The sequence below is a fragment of the Neomonachus schauinslandi genome, chromosome 9, assembly GCF_002201575.2.
Source record: "Neomonachus schauinslandi chromosome 9, ASM220157v2, whole genome shotgun sequence".
NCBI lineage: Eukaryota > Metazoa > Chordata > Mammalia > Carnivora > Phocidae > Neomonachus > Neomonachus schauinslandi.
The window spans coordinates 117,705,816-117,710,891 of record NC_058411.1 but is presented as its reverse complement, the minus strand read 5'-3'; the positions used below and the strand labels follow the sequence as shown (position 1 = coordinate 117,710,891).

Here is a 5,076-nt window from a genome sequence, read left to right as displayed (position 1 = left end):
GTCAGAGAGAGAGAGAGAAAGAGAACAAGCAGGGGGAGCGTCAGGCAGAGGGAGAAGCAGGCTCCCCGCTGAGCAAGGAGCCCAATGCAGGACTCGATCCAGGACCCTGGGATCATGACCTGAGCCGAAGGCAGACACTTAACCAACTGAGCCACCCAGGCATCCCTATATATAGTCTTACAATATAAATTTTAACTAATTTAAATCTGTCTTCAAATGACAATATGTTACTTCACATACAATGCAGTTATCTTACAACTGAATATTCCCAATTTCTATTCTGACCTGTCATTAATTTGAATTATTCATGTGCTATAATCATTTAATACATTGCTACTATTACCACTTTAAAGAAATAGGTATCTTTTAGATCAATTAAGGATAAGAAAAATAAAATATTTTATCTTAATTTATAACTTCACTGATACTCTTCCTTTCTTGTCATTCCAAACTTCTGACCTGTATAATCTTCCCTCTTCCTAATGAATTTCTTCTAACATTTCTTGTACAGCAGGTCTCTCGATGATAAATTCCTTCAGTTTTTGTTCACCTCAAAAGTACTTTCTTCTTCACATTTGAAGGATAATTTTACTGGATATGTAAATCTAGTTTGATTTTTTTTTTCTTTCAACACATTTAATATTTCATTCCACTCTTTTCTTGGTTGCATGATTTCTGACTAAAAGTTCACTGTAATTCTCATCCTTGTTCCACTTTGGGTACTTTTTTTTTTTTCCTTCCTCTAGCTATCCTTTTTTTTTTTTTTCCAGAAAGAGAGAGAAGCCCATGCATGGTGTGGGGGGCAGGTAGGGCAGAGGCAGAGAGAAAGCAAATCAGAAGCAAGCCCCATGCCCAGCACAGAGCCCAGTACGGGGCTGGATCTCATGACCCTGAGATCATGACCTGAGCCTAAGTTAAGAGACAAATGATTAACTGACTGAGCCACCCAGGTGTCCCATCTTTCTTCTGGCTACTTTTAAGATTTTCTTTTTGTTTTTGGTTTCCTGCAGTTTGTCTTTTGCATGCTCTTTTTTTTTTGGTATTTATCCTTCTTTGAATTCTCTGAACTTCTAGGATCTGTTCTTTGGTGTGTCTGTTACTAATTTTGGACTTTAGACATTCTCACTTCAAATATTTCTTATATTCTATGTTCTGTTTCCTGTTCTCATATTCCAATAATGTGTATGTTACACCTTTTAAATGGCTCCACTGTTTATTTTCATTCTCTTTGCATTTCAATTTTATCATTTTCTCTTGTTCTCCCCAGGATCATTCAGCTTTTCCTTGGCCATGCCCAGGGTACTAATAAACCCATGAAAAACATTCTTTAATTTTGTTCCTATTTTTAGATTTCTAACATTTCCTTTTGATTCTTTCTTGGCATGTCCACATTCCCGCTTGCATTATCCATCTGTTCTTGCATATTTTTTTCCATTAGATCCCTGAACATATTATTCATAGCTATTTAAATGTCCTCGAGTAATTCCAGGACCTGTGTCATATCTGAGCCTGGGTCTGTTGCTTGCTTACCATCATCAGATTGTGCTTTTACTCTTGCCTTTTGGCATTCCTTGTACTTTTTGTTGAAAGCTGGACTTGTGTCAGGTAATGAAAGCTGAAGTAACTAGGCCTTGAGTGTGAGAATTTATGTTAATCTGGATAGAAGTTGGCCTGGGGAGCCAGGGGTTTCAAATTCTTCTAGTGTCCTTGTTTTTGTCTCCCCTCTTGAATGTGGGCTTCCTGCTCACTCTTCCTTAGAGACTGTGTCTTTCAGATTTGTCCACTATAATTCACTGTGATTCTATTGAAGCCCTACTGGTATGGTGGTCAGGTATGGGGGAAAATAAGCATTTCATAGTATTGTGATCAAATCTCAGGGTGATAAGGGTAGTATGAGGCTCAGGTAAAATTGTCCTTGGAAACTAGGCCTCCCTTTGTTAGAGAGAAGGCTCTGGGAGTAATTCTGCATAGTTAATTTTCCCTTCTTCATGGCAGAACCACTAGGAAATGTTTCTCAGATCTGCACTGTGAGAACCGGGTGGCATTTCAGGAGGTAAAATCCACAAAAGTGTGAGTCACCCCCAAACTGTGGCTCAGATCCTCAGCAGGCCTTCAGTCTTACTCTATTCCACCCTCAGTCTCCAGCAATTGATCCAAATTTCTCTTTGAGTGTTCCAACCAGATTATGGCATTAGTGGCTTCTGCTCCAAGATGCAGGGATCAGCTGTTTCTCTTCATAGACTCCTATACTCTGTATCTCCAGATTTCAGGGTAGTCGCTTGCCCTGGAACCTCACTTCTCTGATGCCTCTAAAAGAATCTGTGAATTTACACATTGTTCAGATTTTTCTTGTTTGGAAAAATGGCAGTGACTACTTCCAATTTCCTTTACATGTCAGGGCTGATATCAGAAGTCATATGTTTCTATTAAAAGCAATCTGCAAATTTGCTTATACTGTCTAAAGATGTCCTTCTCATATTTCTATATGTCAGTTATAATTCTAAGTGATACCCTTAAAATGTATTTTTTAATATAAGGTATTGATCTACTGACATTGATTACTATATTTTGAGGAATGGTAATCAAGAATGGACTATCAGAGCTCCTGGGTGGTTCAGTCATCTGCTTTCCACTCAGGTCATGATCTTGTGGTCCCAGGATGGGGCCCAGGGCTCCCTACTTAGCAGGGAGTCTGCTTCCTCTTCTCCCCCTGCCCGTCCCCTCCCACTCATGCTCTCTCTCTCTCTCAAATAAATAAATAAAAAATCTTTAAAAAAAAAGAATTACTTATCAAAATACTTGACAACAATATGATTATTTGTTGGGATGCCTGGGTGGCTCGGTCGTTAAGCATCTGCCTTCGGCTCAGGTCATGATCCCGGGGTCCTGGGATCGAGCCCCGCATCGGGCTCTCTGCTCAGCGGGAAGTCTGCTTCTCCCTCTCCACTCCCCCTGCTTGTGTTCCTTCTCTCGCTGTGTCTCTCTGTCAAATAAATAAAATCTTAAAAAAAAATATGATTATTTGTTGCCACTGTAGTAATCATCATGCATTTTAAGACAGTGACCTAGGCATCATCAAACTTTAAAACATGTATCATTTTGCTGGTAATTGGAAGATAAGAAATGAATGCAAATGTCATATATTATGACCAGTAATTAACAATGTATATAGATCCTTTATCTTTTAATGTATTTTTCCTTATTTAATCTTTTAAAATTATGCAAATGATAAATATCACTGTAGGAAAATAATAAAGAATATAAGATTGACTTGTACCCAACAAAAAATAATACTGTTATCATTTTAGGGTATACCATTGATTTTTTTCAAGGGTCACTTTCAATATACAAGTTACTCTGGGAGAATGAGAGTTTGTAATTGGCTTCATAATAAACTAAATGATACATTATTAACATATTTCCAAAAATTAATAAACTTCAAAATCATTATTGGTGCCTAAATAGTAATTCTTATACAATAATCTATTTAACTTATTTCCTATGATTAGTTACACAATAATTTCCAATTTTTACCCATAACAAAATTATGACGTAGGAACTTCTAAAACATCACTTTCATCTTGTCTACTTGTTTCCTTCGGATGAGGTTTTAACAATGGAACTGTCAGTACAAATGGCAAGCCTCTTGTTGAGGTTCCCAGAAAGTATTGATTCTGTGCCCCAGAAAGCAGGTGACAGCTCTCTCCCTCAAGCATTAAGTGAGTGTGTCTTTTCTTCACATTTGAACCAAAGATATTACATTTTTTTTTGACTGATGATTGATAATTCTCTTAAGTAAACAGACTGCAATAACATTATAGTCACTGGCTAAGTTCCATCAGTTTTTTTTTAATTCTCTTTGATTTTTCTCTTGGTCTTCTGTTATCCTTTCTTCAGGTCGCTTCTTCAACCCCTTCATTTTCCTGGTTTGTAGTTTGCTTAGGTCTTGCTTCTGCATATGAATCCTTCCATAAGTTGTACCAAAAGTATCATGGGAGACATTTTTCTTCTTCTTTGGCTTGAGCGCTTTTGGCATTTTCATAGATAATTTATAAAGATCATCTGATGCCAGATGTGTCCTCCTCAGAACCAGATCCAATGAGGGCCCCATCTCTTCCAATTCAATCCTTGGTGTTCTACAACCAGAATTCTCCAACAGCAACTTACAGCTTCGAAAGTAAATCTTCCCATTCAATGCAGTGAAGTGCAGAACATTCTCTAAACCAGCCAGGCAGATATTTGGTACTGTGCGGCCTCTGAAGAAATCAGTAAGAAGACTTTTTAGCCTTCTGTAGTCTTCTGTTACATCAAAATCATCACCAGCAAATATTAACACGGGTTTTGTTCCCTCGGGACATTTACTATTCTTAATATCTTTTAGAGACACAAACTTCTCGATACCCAATTCAATCATATCCGGCACATGGTAGTCAAACATAAGACCTATTACTAGATTATTTGGCCACTTCTTATTATGGAAGCCAAACATAAATAAAGAACAATCTGACTTCTTTGAAAAGAATTCCAATGATGTCTGATCCTCAAATGGTCTTGTAATGTTTTTCTTTTTATACAGAACTCGATATGGTTTTTTCAGTGCATACACATTTTAAGTACTTGTGTCACCATTGAATTTGCATTTCCCCCTTAAAAAGTATAGCATTTTTAATATTTTCACTGAGTTTCGGTTCTCTATTCTCAAGGAATCTCTTGGCTCTTTTCATTTTGGGCTTTACGACTCGATCCAAAGCGTCCATGGCTACCGCAACACAAATCCCGGGAAACAAGAGATTACATTTTTTGTCAGTGTATATTCTATATATCGCTATATGCAATATATGGATTTTAATTGTAGTTTTAACTGGTTTTGTTATTACATTTGTTATTTATTTATTTCACTTGATTATTATTACATGTTTATTACATACATATTTATCCATATGCTTATACTCTTCTTTATTCTCCTTTTGTGAATTGCTATTCATTTGTTCATTTTTCTATAGATATTTTTGTATTTTTCTTATTGATTTTTAAGAAACTTTCAAGACAAATCTTTGCCAAATAGTTTATGGGACT

At 36.7% G+C, this 5,076-nt stretch overlaps 1 pseudogene; it reads right to left on the bottom strand.

The window, feature by feature from the left end:
• Positions 1-3,838: 3,838 nt before the first annotated feature.
• On the bottom strand, positions 3,839-4,757 carry LOC110572229 (annotated as a pseudogene).
• Between the last annotated feature and the right edge of the window lie 319 nt (positions 4,758-5,076).